We start from the raw sequence: 17479 nt of genomic DNA on the forward strand, positions 1-17479 counted from the left end.
TATATAATTATCAGATTAAAATTTTAAAAAATTGAAATATATTTAACTTATGTTTTTTTCTTTTATTTTATCATACTAGAAGTTCTGTATTTCCTCTTTAGAGTTGCCTATGAGAATGGTAAAAACTCATGACGACAGTTATGTCCTGGAATATTAGTAAACGATGTTAGCAAAGGGATCAGCTAATTCACCATTTCCAAAGTGGACGTGGCTTTCAGTTCCGATGATCATCCTTGCAGTCGATACGTCATAACAGTTAAACATTCACTGTCGACAGTGCATCTTAGATCATATCCAGGAAAAATGACATTTTCTTCACATTATGCTGGACTTTGTACCATTAACGCTGTACTTCGTAGGCTGATTCGAACTCGAACTGGTATTTACTAATGAGATCAGTGCGAGGTGTGAATAACTGATGTGACACCGTGCGTCTGCTTTCTGTTACTCACTGGCACGTTAAATCTACCATACCTACTAGCATTGTCGCCGAGAGCGGCTACTGAAGTGGCTTGCCTACAGGAAAGCACATCTGTAAAGCTCCCCGTGAGAAAGCGTTCTGTGGCAACACTTCACGATTGTCTGATAAGCGAAGCAGTTACACGTGCCTGGCAGTTGTGAATTAACATCGCGCTCGTTTCTGGGGGGCGTTATCGCCGCGAGCGGAAAAGTACCAACTCGTGAAGTCAAGTTGCAATTAGGGCGTGAACACAGCTCACCTTAAACATCACTCGTGCCTCCGTCTCTGTGTGTGTATGTGAGTGTGCGTTTGTCTGGTGTCCTTCCGTGAGGGTGCCTGGCTACTGTGCAGCAGTAACAGAAACGCTGCTGGTGGAGGAAGGAACACCATTTAGAGCACCACAGTTCTTTTTGGAACAGGTATGTGCCACACTTATCTTGCTGCATACACGTCCACTTTCACATCTTCATCTGTGGGGTGTTTCAGACTTTTTGCACACACACACACACACGTCTTCTCGGAAGCGGTCGTAGTTTTTCAAGTAAACTGCGTATCAAACAAGCTTGTAAAGGCGAATAGAATGCTGAACTTTGCACCACCCGCAAGCTGCCGGAAAACAAAGAAATCGAACTCGACGTCAGAATCTGAAACGAAAACATGAAGTAAGTTCAGATGAACACATGGGAGATGATACTTCATCGTTGCAAGCTTATCCATCTCCCAGTACCTACTGCAACCTACATCCTTTGGAAGCTGCTTAGTGTATTCATCTCTTGGCCTCCTTCTACCATTTTTACCCTCCAATACTAAATTGATGATACCTTGATGCATCAGAAGATGTCCTACCAACCGATCCCTTCTTCTAATCAAGTTGTGCCACAAACTTCTCTTCTCCCCAATTCTCTTCGATACCTCCTCATTAGTTATGTGATCCACCCATCTAATCTTCAGCATTCTTCTGTAGCACCACATTTGGAAAGCTTCTATTCTCTTCTTATCCAAACTATTTATCATCCATGTTTCACTTCCATACATGCCTACACTCCATTCAAATACATTCAGAAATGACTTCCTGACACTTAAATCTATATTCGACGTAAACAAATTTCTCTTCTTCAGTAACGCTTTCCTTGCCATTGTCAGTCTACATTTTATATCCTCTCTACTTCGACCATCATCAGTTATTTTGCTCCCCAAATATCAAAACTCGTTTACTACTTTAAGTGTCTCTTTTCCTAACCTAATTCCCTCAGCGTCACCTGACTTAATTCGAATACTTTCCATTATGCTCGTTTTGTTTTTGTTGATGTTCATCTTATATCCTCCTTTCAAGACACTGTCCATTCCGTTCAACTGCTCTTCCAAGTCCTTTGCTGTTTCTGACAGAATTACAATGTCATCGGCGAACCTCAAAGTTTTTATTACTTCTCCATGGATTTTAATACCTACTCCGAACTTTTCTTTTGTTTCCTTTACTGCTTGCTCAATATACAGATTGAATAGCATCGGGGACAGGCTACAAACCTGTCTGACTCCCTTCCCAACCGTAACTTCCCTTTCATGTCCCTCGACTCTTATAACTGCCATATGGTTACTGTACAAACTGTAAATAGCCTTTCGCTCCCTGTATTTTACCCCTGCCACCTTCAGAATGTGAAAGAGAGTATTCCAATCAACATTGTCAAACGCTTTCTCTAAGTCTAGAAATGCTAGAAACGTAGGTTTGCCTTTCCTTAATCTTTCTTCTAAGGTAAGTCGTAGGGTCAGTATTGCCTCACGTGTTTCAATATTTCTACGGAATCCAAACTGATCTTCCCCGAGGTCGGTTTCTACTAGTTTTTCCATTCGGTATATTAAAATAATATCTGACAGAGTTTGAAGGCAACCGCCGCCCCACAGTGAAAAACAGGAAACGAAGCCCAGCTGGTGGAGGAAAGTAGGAATGGGCGCGCCGCCCCACAGCTAGGAACACAATTAGCAGCGCCGGCGTGAACGTGTTAAGATGAATTTTTCTAGTGTTTTGAGTCACTCTGGTGATATGATCAAAAAAGCAAACGACGGCGTTAACGGAGAAGGATTTCATGTTAGCAGAATTCTCGAGAGCGGCTCAGTCTTCTCTTCACAGCCGGCCCGTGTGGCCGTGCTGTTCTAGGCGCTTCCGTCTGGAACCGCGTGACCGATACGGTCGCAGGTTCGAATACTGCCACGGGCATGGATGCGTGAGATGTCCCTAGGTTAGTTAGGTTTAATTAGTTCTAAGTTATAGTGGACTGATGACCAAATATGTTAAGTCCCATAGTGCTCAGAGCCAATTGAACCATTTTTTCTCTTTACAACGAGTCACCGGTTCCGTCTTACATGGTGAAGTAGAAGACAGACTCTTCCACAGCAATTTTATCATCTCCCTGCCCACTCAGCCTACATGTGGGACAGCCTGCAGTGACTGTATAATGTATATCGCTGGTGCTTGTTGAGGGAACAGTGACTATATGCCACTGATGCTTGTTGAGAGAGCAATGCGTGCATGTACGCCTGAGGCTTCTTCAGTCAACAGTGTTTACCATTGAGGCTTGCTGAGGGAACACTGTTTGCGGCTCAGTCTTGTTGAGAAAACTGTGACTGTATACTGTTGATGGTTGTTGGGGGAACAGTGGCTCTATATACCAGTGACAGAATAGTCACTGTATACTGTTGAGAGTTGTTGAGAATACAGTGGCAGTATACGGCTGAGGCTCGTTCAGGAAGCAGGAAAAAAGAGCTCGATTCGTGGCTTAACGGAGATGGGGTGTTCCAGGTGCACAATACTAATGTTGACTATTACATCTTAACTCAATTCGTCAGCTGTCAGCTGTCGACCGACCATTATCTCCACGTGGGCACATGGGCCGACGAGGATTCGAACCTGTGACCGTAGCGGTCGCGTGGCTCCAGACTGTAGCGCCTGAACCGCTCGGCCACCCCGGCCGTCACCATGTAAGTGCCTCAGCGCATGTCCTACCATACTATCCTTTATTCAGGTATGTGTTTGCAGTGTGTGTGTGTGTGTGTGTGTGTGTGTGTGTGTGTGTGTGTGTGTGTGTGTATGAAGCAGTCGTGAAGCATGAGCAATGCAGTTGTTCACTTTGAAGCCACAAGGACTTTAGGTTGGGGGTCCGTCAAGACTGAAGGGTACTTTATTGGAACTGGCTCGAGAGCTGAGTTGGCAGCCACTGTATCGCTGAAGCTACAGTCATCTGTCTGTAGGTGAAACAGGTAACCAGAATGTTCGTCAGTACGCTGACTAAAATTCCTTCCAAAAGGCCTGATGCCAGACAACTGGAGAGCGGAAATGGAGCATAAAAATTACTTAGCTACTGAGACAAGCCAGAAAAAAAAATGCTTTATCATCGTACTAAGTGCTATACCGTGGAACTGAGCGGTTCTGTGTGCTTATAAGTAGGTTCTTACAAGTTGATTCTTGCAAAGAGGAAACAGGAAGCAGCCACTGATAATAATACTATCTATTATCACAAATGGTGCTGTTAACGGTTTAGAATCAACAGGTTCGATGCAGACACGCTTCCAAATTTATATCAAAATTTCGTTTTCTGTTCCAAAATGTACGAAGGGCGTTTGAGAAGTCGATTCAAAGATAAAAACTACTTACGTGTTTGGGGTAACCTTTTTTTATTCTTCGACAAAGTCTCCTTTTAGACTTATACACTTCGTCCAACGCTGTTCTAGTTTGTTGATCCCTTCCGAATAATAGAAATTGTTTAAGTCTGCAAAATAGCTATTAGTTGCTACAACCACCTTATTGTTTGAATAAAATCTTTTTCCCGCCAGCCATTTCTGCAAATGGGGAACAAATAGTAATCCAAGGGAGCCAAGTCTGGAGAATAGGGGGGATGTGAAATGTGTTGGAATCGTATAACCATTAATTTTCCGACCGCAGCTGCTGAGGTGTGCGCTGGTGCATTGTCGTGATGGAAAAGGACTTTTTTGCGGGCCAATCGCCGGTGTTTTTGTTGCAGCTCGGTTTTAAAACGGTCCAATAACGATGAATATTATTCACCTGTAATAGTTTTACCCTTTTCCAGATAGTCGATGAGGATTATCCCTTGCAAATCCCAAAAGACAATCGTCATAAACTTTCTGGCCGAAGGAATGGTCTCCGCCTATTTCGGTGCAGATTCTCCATTCGTAACCCATTGTTTATACTGTTGTTTGGTCTCAGGAATATAGTAATGTATCCGTGTTTCATCCACAGTGACGAAACGATGCTTAAAGTCCTGTGGATTCTTCCTGAACAGCTTCAAACCATTCTTGCAACACTTCACACGATTCCGTTTTTGGTCAAGCGTGAGCAATCGCGGAATCCATCTTGCGGGTAGCTTTCTCGTGTCCAAATGTTTATGCAAAATATTATGTACCCGTTCATTCGACATGCCCACAGCAACAGCAATCTCACGCACCTTAACTCTTCTGTCATCCATCACCATATCATGTATTTTATCAATGATTCCTGGAATCGTGAACTCAACAGTGCGTCCGGAACGTTCAGCATCACTTGTGCCCATATGGCGACTCCGAAAATTTTGAAACCACTTAGAAACTGTTCTAATCGAAGGTGCAGAGTCACCGTAATGTTTATCAAGCTTCTCTTTAGTCTCCTGAGGCGTTTTGTCTTTCAAAAAGTAATGTTTAATCACCACACGAAATTCTTTTGCTTCCATATTTTTTGAACAATCATTGGACTTCCTTGATTCACACGAATGCCAAACACAAAGAAATGGACCAATATGGCTGAAACTTGGCGTTCGTTGTTTCCAAAGATGCTACTAACTAAACATGACCTCGATACGCGCCGGTGGTGCCATCTCTCGGACATTGCACAGACATTTCGAACGCCCCTCGTAATTGAGAAAAAAAAACAGTTAACAACTAATGTAAATAACAGGAAATGAAACTTTCTGACAGATTAAAACGCCGGACCGAGCCTCGAACTCGTGATCTTTGTCTTCCGCAGCCTCGAACTTGGGATCTTTGTCTTCCCCGGGCACGTGCTCTAATGACTATTTTTTGTTGATCTCATTTTGATCTATATCGTCCGTTGAATTGATTCGGGGCGGAGATCCGATGACGACCGTTCAGGTTCTTCGTTGATCCGTGCACTCAGCTTTTTTATTACAGAGGATAGCTAACCGTCTGAGCTACCCAAGCACAACTGAGGACCCGTCCTCATAGGCTCTGCACCACAGCGGTTGTCTTAAGGAAGTTCCTGACACGAGCGTGCACTAAGCAGAACTCAGCGAGCCGTTTAGCGTCGCCGGCTGTTTGTGTAAACAGAAGACCGAGACACCGGCTGGCTGCCTACTGTATTACGATAGGGCAGCGGTCGGCGATCGCCACGTTCTCTGCACGGACGTGTAAACACACACGCCGACAGCGCCGCTCCACAACGGTGCAGAGTCGGCAGTTGGCTTGCCGACTGCAGCATCTGCAGACGACGTAGCGAAGTGTGCCCCCAGTTTTTGTTAACGTGACGCTGCTGCTAGGACGCTGCGTAATCCATCGCACACAGATGCCTACACACGAGGACTGACACGTAAACAGCAGGTGGTGAACCGCCACTTTTGCAGGTAAAGTTATCGAGTGGGCGCGCAGTTTTTCGTAACACGAGCGCGCTCGCGGCGCTCTGCGTACACATGTAAACAATAGCTGCCTTTATGTGACCAAGGGCAAATTCACATTTTAATATTAGTTTGGTTAAATAACGATAATTTATACATAATGTGAGCGGAAGCACAGTTTTCTAAACAGTAATGAAGTAAACTTTAATTATGTCGTTCAGTTCCCACAGACTGGTGTTTCCGAGCCAGCAGTGACAAATTCGAAGCGTTTAAAGTGCAGTTGCATCAGGTCCCAGCTAACCGCTTATTCGATTACTAATTATCTTGTAGGCAACTACCTCACTGTGGAATTGTGCTGCTAACTCGTAATGTGCGTCATTTTCTTGCACGAATGTTAAATTTTTTCTCCCCTATCTCGCTTTTTTTTTTTACAGGGACAAATAAAAGTGACCTGGACGTGATTGTATGCAGCACGTTTTGTATTATCGCGAAATATGGGAGAGAGTGTTACTGAACTGATACAGCATTTGGGCTGGACATCATTAAAAGAAAGGCGTTTTCGTTGTGACGGAATCTTATCACGAAATTGCAATCTTCTCCGGTGTCGAAAATATTTTGTTGACAGGGAGAAACGATCACCGCGATAAAATAAGGGAAATCAGAGCTCGAACGGTGTAGGCGTTCGTTCTTTCTGCGTGCTGTACGAGATTGGAATAATAGAGAATTGTGATTGTGGTTCGATGAACCCTCTGCCAGGCACTTAAATGCGATTTGCAGAGTGTCCATGTAGATGCAGACGTATGCATATAAGCAGACCCCGTGACTCGCACCCGACCGGTACGCCCGTGACGTGGTCCTCACAGGTTCAGATCGTCGTACTGTGTGTGTCTGTGTGAGTGGGGCAGCGCGGAGCGGACGACGGTACTCACAGTGGAGCAGCGGGTGTCCGTTGCGGGAAGTCACGCGGCAGCAAACTCGTGCAAACGGTGAGGTTAGTTGTTTGTAGAGAAGTCTGATGGCGTCAGAGTGCCATGCAGCGCTTAGTCCGCAAATGGCGTCAGGCAGGATCTGTTTCAACCAAGTCAAAAGACATTCCGAAACGTGCCCGCACGCCAGAAAATGCACGTGCGGTTCATCACAAAATGCCTCAGAGTCTTACCAAACAAACCCGACGCCTCTCGCAAGAGACCGGCATATGACATAAATCATGCAGACGAATGCTCCAACTGGATCTGCACGTATATCCCCGCCGAGTTTCTGCTGTTCGTGAATTAAAACCAGCAGACGCTCCAGTTTTGTGAGTGGCTGTTCACTGAGATAACAATGAATGGCGTCAGTATGGATGTGTTCTTTATGTCTGATGAAGCCTGGTTTCGCCCGAGTGGTTATTTTAAGTCACAGGAGGGAAACACCTACAGCTCCTTCCAACAGCATAGTGGAACTGGCCATACAGCCGGCCCAGTCTTGGAGCACGTTTACAGAGTCCTCACGCCTGTTCGCGGCTCTAACCGGCCATCAAGGCTCAAGGTCACCTGATCTGCCAGTCTCCGAGTACTTTGTGTGTAAAGTCCTCAAGTCTGACGTGTATCGCACCTGCTCTCATTGCCTTCAAGAACTGCAGCGAAGCATTTGGGATGAGCGCCTTCATCAGCTTGCACGCCAGGCCCCGTCAGTGCCAAGAAATGAATGGTGGTCACTTTCAACACGTTCTACAGTCAGGTCAGCACTGTATTTCCTTTCCTCTGCTGTTTCTGTGTACCCTGAAACTGTGTTCTCCGGGCCACTTTTATTTTCGCCACCCTGTATTACTGCTGATTACATGGACGTAAGACAACACTATTTGTCACTGTGTCAACTGAAGCAGCAACTAAGGAATATGTGTGGACTCGTAACCCTGAAACAACAATGGAACGGCGGAAAAAACATTTTACTTATGACTTGCGTACTTTATACACAGACGGGGCCACTCGAGGGTTAACTTATGTCTCCTTGTTGATTTCTTGAAGTTAACTGAAGACCGAAGTCGCTCTGGATTAGAACGCTGGCCGAAGTGGCCGTGCGGTTCTAGGCGTTGTAGTATGCAACCACGAGACCGCTACGGTCGCAGGTTCGAATCCTGCCTCGGGCATGGATGTGTGTCCTTAGGTCTGTTAGGTTTAACTAGTGCTAAGATATAGGGGACTAATGAGCTGAGAAGTTGAGTCCCATAGTACTGAACCATTCGAACGCTGAGTGGCCGTTGTAACAGGTATTGGCGGCACTCGTTAGCCGTCTCACTTTAATTTGAAATGATATGCAACTTATACTGTTACTGTTTAGGCTCATATTATAACCCGACAACGCTTCGCACTTCATAAATTTGTGTGGTAATCGGATATACGTCCTAATCTGTGACAGCTCTGTTCAAAAATGTTCAAATGTGTGTGAAATCTTATTGGACTCAGCTGATAAGTTCATGAGTCAGTAAGCTTACACACTACTTAACCCAAATTATCCTAAGGACAAAAACACACACACACACACACACACACACACACACACACACACACACACACACACACATGCCCGAGGATGGACACGAACCACCGCCGCACGGGACAGCTGTGTCGGGCAGGTAGCTGCTTTTAGCTCCTCGTTGCGACTTGGCATACTTTGAAGGTATGCAGCCGAAAATTGTTGTAGATCTACGGCACTTGAATGAAAAGGATATAGAAAAGTTCTCGGCTCATTTACACTATGTGATCAAAAGTATCCGGGCACCGCCAAAAACATACGTCTTCCATATTAGGTGCATTGTGCTGCCACCTACTGCCAGGTTTTCCATATCAGTGACCTCAGTAGTCATTAGACATCGTGAGAGAGCAGAATGGGGCGCCCCGCGGAACTCACGGACTTCGAACGTGCTCAGGTGATTAGATGTCACTCGCGTCATACGTCTGTACGCGAGATTTCCACACTCCTAAGCATCCATAGGTCCACTGTTTCCGATATCATAGTGAAGCGGAAATGTGAAGGGATACGTAAAACACAAAAGCATACAGGCCGACCTCGTCTGTTGACTGACAGAGACCGCCGACAGTTGAAGACGGTAGTAATGTGTAATAGGCAGACATCTATCCAGACCATCACACAGGAATTACAAACTGCAAGTACTATGACAGTTAGGTGGGAGGAGAGAGGACTTGGATTTCAAGGTAGAGCGGCTGCTCATCAGCCACACATCACTCCGGTAAATGCCAAACGACGTCTCGCTTGGTGTAAGGAGCGTTAAGATTGGACGACTGAACAGAGGACAAACGTTGTGTGGAGTGGCAGGGTGTGCGTATGGCTAATGCCCAGTGAATGTCGTCTGCGAGCGTGTGTAGTGCCAACAGTAAAATTCGGAGGCGGTGGTGTTATGGCGCGGTCGTGTTTTTCATGGAGGGGACTTGCCCCCCTTGTTGTTTTTCGTGGCACTGTCACAGCACAGGCCTACATTGATGTTGTAAGCACCTTCCTGCTTCCCGCTGTGGAAGAGCAACTCGGGGATGCTGATTGCATCTTTCAACAGGATTGAACACCTGTTCATAATGCACGGCCTGTGACGAAGTGGTTGCACGACAATAACATCCTTGTAATGGACTGACCTGCACACAATCCTGACCTCAATTGTATACAACACCTTTGGGATGTGCTACGGTCGCAGGTTCGAATCCTGCCTCGGACATGGATGTGTGTGATGTCCTTAGGTTAATTAGGTTTAAGTAGTTCTAAGTTCTAGGGGACTGATGACCACAGCAGTTGAGTCCCATAGTGCTCAGAGCCATTTTTGAACCTTTGGGATGTTTTGGAACGCCGACTTCGTGCCACGCCTCACCGATCGACATCGATACCTCTCCTGAGTGCAGCACTCCGTGAAGGATGGGCTGCCATTCCCCGAGAAACCTTGCAGCACCTGATTGAACGAATGCCTGCGAGAGTGGAAGCTGTCATCAAGGCTAAGGGTGGGCCAACACCAAATTGAATTCCAGCATTACCGGTGGAGGGTCCCACGAACTTGTAAGTCATTTTCAGCGAGGTGTCCGGATACTTTTGATCAGATAGTGTACCAGTTTTAAATAATGACCCTATACTACAACCCCTTACGTATCGATAACGTAGGGATCTTGAGAACAAGTTTGCTCGTAGATTAATATTACAGCACCCGCAGAGAGAGTCAGACAATTACTCTTCCCGCACACCATCCGTGAATTGAATGGGAAGAAACCCTAATAACTGGTACTGTGGAACGTACCCACTGCCATGGACTTCTCTTTGGTTTCGGGGGTGTAGACAACGATGACTGTCCACGCACAGCGAGTTGTCATTTATGGCGGTCCACGGAGCTTGCATTACTCACAACAGTCCGACACTTTCTTTCCATAATGCTCCCATTAGTGACAAGTTCATGCTCTATTCAGAACGTAACAGTTCGACAGTTCTTTGCGTACGTTTTTCCCGAAGCAACACCGACACGTTGTTAGGTGCATACCTGCGTGAAATTGTCACTCCTACAGCTGAAACGTCCCCTTAGAAAAATTATTGAATTACTGTGCTGGTAAACCCCTTACGTTATTTGATTTTCAAACAGCTGAGCAGAACTGAACGTACTCAGGCATATCGCTCTTTACTTAGATGGGTAGATCACATAAATAATGATGAAGTATTGAATACGATTGGGGAGAAGAGAAGTTTGTGGCACAACTTAACCAGAAGAAGGGATCGGTTGGTAGGACATGTTTTGAGGCATCAAGGGATCACCAATTTAGTATTGGAGGGCAGCGTGGAGGGTAAAAATCGTAGAGGGAGACCAAGAGATGACTACACTAAGCAGATTCCGAAGGATGTAGGTTGCAGTAGGTACTGGGAGATGAAGAAGCTTGCACAGGATAGAGTAGCATGGAGAGCTGCATCAAACCAGTCTCAGGACTGAAGACCACGACAACAACAACTTATCCTGATCAACACTAAACTAACACACAATATTTTTAGCGCAACGCAATCTGACTTTCAAAAATCGCTACAAAAGAATGGCCCTGACTAAGAATAACCTATACCTTTCATGAATCACGTACCTCACAAAAATCTTGGTTACTCGAAGTACTGAAATACAGGGAGCGCCACTACTGCCAGCTAAATAAAAGATTCTAACTACTGAAGGCACTAACTACTGATAGGCATAGTTAGAAAATGAAAGATTTTGATAGAGAACAAACAATGTATTTACCTTAATACTGTTCAAAAGTCATAATATATACATCAGTTCGTGACATCCAGTATTAAAAATTTACTGTCTCTGATGGACACACGTCCAGATCAGCCGCTCTCAAAACTCCGCCATCTCACTCCCCACATCCACCACTGCTGGCGGCTCACCTCCAACTGCGCAACGCTAGCGTTGTTAACAGCCAACTGCCCAACACTACATTAGCAGATTCCAACAGTGAAAACCAGCCACAGACTGGTCACAGCACAGTCAGTGATTTTCAGATAGAGCGCTACATGGCGTTACCAACATAAAAATCTAAACAGCGTACTTACACAGTCTGTCTGTTCGACTGTCGATGTAGCTCTCTCTCCCTCTCTCGTATAGCAGGCTGGGGGTATTGTGATTACCAGCAGAGAAGCAGAAAGAGTGGAATGGGGCGGTCAAGAGAGACTGATTTTATTCATTTTTAGGATTTTTAGCTCTTGCATCTCTTCCGTGTTTGCAATTAAAATTGTTGGATATAGGTTTCGCCTTTTATGCAAAACTGTTTTTTCTTGTGACTCAAACATGCCTCAGCACCTCTGTACCATCGTCAGAGGAGGTTTGTTTATTCAACAACTGCAAAAGTGAACATATTTTGTCAGTGATTTAAAAAATGAGGCATAAAGGCACTTTTCGTTCGTTTTTGTTCTTACCTTGAGTTTACATTATATGGTTTTGCAGGACCGTCTGTATGGGGTCCTGCCCTGGTAGCTTGTCACCTGCAAACCAACAGATATGTGGAATGGATCGGCCTGCGCAGAGCTCCAATCTGGACGCGATGCAACCTCTGTGCGGTGAGTCAGAAAGTCGACTCTGTTCGTGACGCCAGCGTCCAGCACCACTGCCGTCTCTGGTTTCTGTTCTTGAGGAAGAACGGGCTACCGTTGCTCCTCAGACATTCAGGCTCCACTTTGAAAAGTCATAAAGGTGAAGGGTGGATACAACCCATATTAATATGTCCACCAACACAATGCCGGGATAAAAATTAGAACAACATTTAGAGTTCCCAATTCACTTAAGATTTATTGATGCAGCAGTTCATGTGGGTGCATGAAATGTTTACATGAACAGATCAATAGTTCATGTGGTTCCGAGGTACGAGCTATCGTTCCGTGCAAATCAGTACGTGATGTAGCTTCCACAGGCGACTTTGCAGGCTCTCATTCTGGCATCCAGTCGATCGTACAGGTGGCCAATACGGTCCTAGGGTGCGTTATTCGACGCTCGCTCGACCTGTGCACGTCGTTGGTTAAATGTCGCACGAGTCACTCCTCTTCCCATCATATGGCACACGTGCTCGACTCGAGAAGAGTCCAGCTATTGTGCTGGCCAGGAAAGTTGCAGAGCACGTCGAGTTTTCACGAGTACTGCGTGAGTGACTGTTATCGTGTTGGAACAACGGATCATTTTCCTGTTGTGAAAACGACAAAAGAACCGGCCTAGTAACATTCTACATCTACCGATAGCTAGTTACCATTCCATCCAGAAACACCAAAGGTGAACGAGAGTTGTAGCCTATCGCACCCCAGGCCATAAGGCCTGAGGTAGGGCCAGTGCGATTTGGACGAATGCACTCTGTGAGGTAGCACTCACTAGGTGTACGTCATAAGCGCAAAAGAGCAGCACTTGTGTGCAGACAGAATGTGCTCTCATTGCTCGAGATGACGGCGTGCCGTTTCATCTTCCAAGTGTCGTCTGACCGCAGCAGTGGAGCCCCGCACGTCGATGCCGTGGAACGAGTGGAGGATGGGCGAGAGGTGTGCATGCTCGAAGTCCACCGTCTGAAACATCTTCACAACTGTGACTCTTCAGGCTTTCCCGGCGAGATCTTGCCATGTGGAATAATCGGGCCTACTGCCGGATGTTTGTGTCGCTCTGCCACAATATTTCGGCCACGTAACTAGTTGCCTTCTTCAGGTGCCGCCTGAGACTGCCGTGTTGGAAAAATAGGATGGGGCCCCTCCACGCCCACACCAACGTGGTGACCAAACCAAAAGTTCTATTGTCACCTCTGTAAACATGTTTTAGTTTTTGAATCAGGCGTCACAGGATGCGGGCTGTTATCCATGCGTCTGGGTAGGATCACTCATTAACACGGTCCATCAGGAGGATAGAAGTGGTCGAAAACGATCGAAGGGTAGCGGTTGTAAGGGCAGAGGAAAAAAAGTGCCGAGGGAAAAAAAAACCTCTGTGACAGTAGGACGGGTAGTAAGAGCAGTAGCGGCTTGATAGCTGCGACAGAGCATGCGAGGTGAGGTCAGGTTAGAGTGAGGCATCGTGCATCGTTACCTATGTGCTGCGTGTCCGTTAGCTGGGTCAGTCCGGGTGCCGCGGCTGGGCTCGCTTGTAGTCTGCTGGGCCGGCCGCAGTGGCTTCCTCCCTGTAACATCAGAGTTTAGCGCGGCAACGCATGCGTTGCTGTTAGGCCCTCTGCTGCGGCTTGTCGTCGGTGACTTGGTGCAGCTTCATCAGGCTGGTGCAGAACGGCAGCGATCGGCTACCGTTCAGCGTCCTCCTCTACTGCACGCCGCAGCCCCTTGCGGGGCCCGCTACGACGGCGGTTTTCTTCTTTGCACCTTTCACCTGCGGTGCTGCTGGGGCAGCCGCTGGCTCAGGCGCACGAACGTCCTTCTGCGAGGTCGCAGGAGTGTTCGCAGGTACTACTGCGCTGAGGCCTCGGGCGAAGAGTGCTCGCAGTTGCCTCGAGGCCTCTTCGTTCTCTGCAGCCACAGCGCCTGCGAAGGCAGCCCCGTCTGCCGCCATGACGGCTCTGAGGGCTGCAGTGGCCTCCTTCACGGCGGTGGCGTGCTCGAGGTCACGTGTCTTCTCGGGAGCGCGGGCTGCTTCCTGGCCGCCCGCTTCCGGGCGGTCGTCGCTGCCCTTGGCAGGTGGAGCTGCCGCTGCGCCGTCCCTCAGCTGCGCCGGGCTGTTCCGCACCCTACGCCGTTTCCGACGTCTTCGCTTCTGCCACTGCGTCGGTGCTCGGGAAAGCCGCGCAACCGCGCCAGCTGGCGACGTGCGGGCCGCCGCACCGGGCGCAAGTCGGCAGAACGTTTCTGCCGCGGCTGTCGTGCTCGCCCGAGCGCTTGACGCACCGCGCCGCGTCGCGGCAGTACTTCGCAACGTGGCCCTCTCCCTGGCACCTCAAGCACTGGGGCTGGGGGTCCGTGGCGGTCGGGAGAGCCTCTGACGTCACCGGGAAGCCCAGCAGCTTCCGCAAGTCGAAGATGTCGCTCCCGCCGTCGACTGTATGCACGGTCACGGCATAGAGCGGCGCCCTCTTCCTGTCGGTCCGGTTGTGCAACCTTGCGGAGCGCTGCCTAGTCACAGCACCGAGGCAGCCCCCTGAGGAGTGCCTCGGTCGTCTCCATCCTTCCTACGGAAGGTGCCGTCTCACGCGCGTCTACGATGTGTTCTGCCACTGCGACCTCTATCGCCCTGTGGTCGGCCACGTTTGCAGTTCCAACACAGATCGGCGAGTCTGTATCGACAGACTCGTAGACCACTTCGTTCCGAGCGCAATTCGTCGTGGTGTCGAACAGCGCTGTTCACCCGCCTTTGCACTCGGCGTACGAAGGGGAGACAGGCCGCATCTCGTCTTCTCGGGAGTTCCTTGCACGGTCGGCAGACAACCGAAGAACCCTTCGTAGCGGCAGGTTTCCTCTGCGCACCCTTCTTTCCCATGCTGCGAGGCGCGGAGCACGACAATCTGCACGCGTTGTGAAAACAACGCACGACAAGTTGCTCTCCGCTGCGCCCACAGCGCAGAAACTTGTGCCGTGACTGTAAACAGACACAGGACGTAACTGTGAACAGGAGCATATTGCCAGCTATCGTGGCTGTGCAACATTTAAGAAGGCGGACCCTAAACAGCGTGCCAACAATGCTCCGGCCAGACGGGTGACCCCTGGCCTTAGTTTTAGCCAAATCGCGAGTGGAAAGGTTGCCGCACCTGCCACGCAGGCTAAATCGGCACGACCGCGTCAGGTTAGCGATGCTACCAAAACACGCCCGCGTGCCGAGGTTGAAAACGTCGGCCAGCGGGCTGATGTGAGTGACGCTCGCCCCGTCGCAAAGGAAGTCGTTTCCGGGCGCGGACGGCAGAGAACAGTGAGAGAGCGGCTCGCGCCAGCCAATCAGAACGCAGCACAGCAGAGCGAAACGGAGCCGGCAGCTGTAGCCGCCCACGGGAGCGGACGGCAGCCAGAGCAGCCGATCGCATCTGCAACCTCAGCAAGCCAGGAGACTCCTGCAGATTTGCAAGCTGAGCTTTGCTCGCTTCTCAGAACTGTCAAGGAGATGCTCGTGCAATTACCGCAGCTCTTGATTGCTGCAGTGCAGACGGCTCTAGCAGCCGGCCACCAACAGGTTTCCATGCAAAACCATGAATAACACACCAGTTCATGGCTTGACAGTTTGCGCATGGAACGCAAACGGCATAAGAACTCAGGCTGGTGAGTTCCGCCAATTCCTGTATGACGAGGCAGTAGACATCTGCCTCGTCTGCGAAACACATCTAAAGCCAGGAGTCAACGTTCGTGCAGCAAACTACACCTGCTACCGAACAGATAGGTTAACAGCAGGGGGAAGTACTGCAGTATATGTCAAAACCTCTCTCAAGCACCATTTAGTACAAGTGCCTCAGCTTGCTACGGTTGAGGCCACTGCTGTAGCAGTACAAACTTCAGAGGGTCAGATCACTTTTGTGGAAGCCTACCGTCCGCCCAGGGGACTCCTGAATCCCGCTGACTTCGCGACACTGATGACCCTTCGTGGGAAACTCTTTGACGCCGGAGACCTAAACGCGAAACATGCGGAGTGGCATTCAAGAGTCACTAATACCAGTGGACGACGCCTACTACGTGTAGTACGGCAGCACAATGGGATCGTGGTGGGCCCCTATGACACAACCATCTATCCCCACAACAGAGGTCTAGCTGACGTACTCGATGTGGCGGTGGTGAGGGGTGTCGGACACCTCATTACTGTTACTACGCGGTGCGCACTATCATCGGATCATGTCCCCGTGGTTTTTGACATTGATCTCCAGGGAACAGAGCCACCACAATGGCGTAGACAGCTTCGCAGGGTGGATTGGGAGCAGTATCGGGAAAGTTTACTTGACGATCTCGATACTGTTCCTCACCCACGTGATGTAGGAGCTGATGAGATGATATGACGGCGCGCTGAGGTTGCGCTACAAGCTGTAGACGCAGCAACACCGAGGGGACCACGCAGGCCGCCTGAATGTTCGCGCCAGCTCCCTCCTGATATTCTGGAAGCCATACGCCACAAAAATAGGGTTTTCCGAGAATGGCAAATCACGAGGCAAGCCGCCACTAAACGTCGCCTCAACCAGCTTAGACGTGAGATTAAAGTGGCGGTTGAAAACCATCGCAATAGAGAGTAGAGAGTGGGCAGGGAGGGTGGCCATGCTCCGCCTTGATGATGGCTCTGCCTGGCAGACGACAAAGAGGCTTCTTAGGAAAGGGCAGCGTATACCTCCGCTACAAGTTGGTGGGGAGGTGGTTTGCGAGCCAGACGCCAAGGCTAGCGCCCTGGCTGACACGTTCGCGGCCAACTTCACACCTGTAGCGGACATCATAGACGCAGCACATGTACAACTCGTGCACGAGCGTCTGCCTGTATTCTTGGCAGCAGAGGCAGCTCCAGAGGACGAGATAGCTGCTATCACTGAGGAGGAGGTTGAATACCAACTGCGAACCCTAAACACCAGGAAAGCCGGTGGCAGTGACAGAGTGGAGGCAGTTATGCTACGGCAGCTCCCCCCTCCTGCTATCCAGCCGCTCACCGAGCTATTCAACCATGTGCTGCGAACTGGGGACTACCCCTCTGTATGGAAACATGCAGAGGTGGTAGCCATCCCAAAGTCAGGGAAGGATGCAAGGCTGCCGCAAAACTACCGACCTATTAGCCTCCTCCCAGTAATGTCAAAGGTCTTTGAGCGTATTTATGTCCAACGACTTTTAACTCATGTAAACCGCGAGTTGCTCATGCCTCCTGAACAGTTCGGTTTTCGGCAGGGGCATAGTACACAGCAACAGCTCTTGAGGTTAGTAGAAGATACGATGGGTGCCCTGGAGCGCCGGGAGTATTCAGGGGCGATACTCCTTGACG

General features: G+C 48.8%; 1 protein-coding gene across 4 annotated transcripts in view; it reads left to right on the forward strand.

Moving 5' to 3' along the window:
• The first annotated feature begins 615 nt into the window (after positions 1 to 615).
• LOC126291817 (luciferin sulfotransferase-like) overlaps positions 616 to 17479 on the forward strand; it is a 54946-nt gene continuing 38082 nt past the window's right edge. Inside the window, exon 1 of one of the 4 annotated variants that reach the window (XM_049985513.1) lies at positions 616 to 879. The gene's annotated coding sequence lies outside the window, so the exon portion shown is untranslated. Of the gene's footprint in view, positions 880 to 5874; positions 6082 to 17479 lie in introns of those variants that run through there. The other 3 variants (XM_049985516.1, XM_049985514.1, XM_049985515.1) reach the window with 3 other exon arrangements.

This window comes from Schistocerca gregaria, chromosome 9, assembly GCF_023897955.1.
Source record: "Schistocerca gregaria isolate iqSchGreg1 chromosome 9, iqSchGreg1.2, whole genome shotgun sequence".
Classification (NCBI taxonomy): domain Eukaryota; kingdom Metazoa; phylum Arthropoda; class Insecta; order Orthoptera; family Acrididae; genus Schistocerca; species Schistocerca gregaria.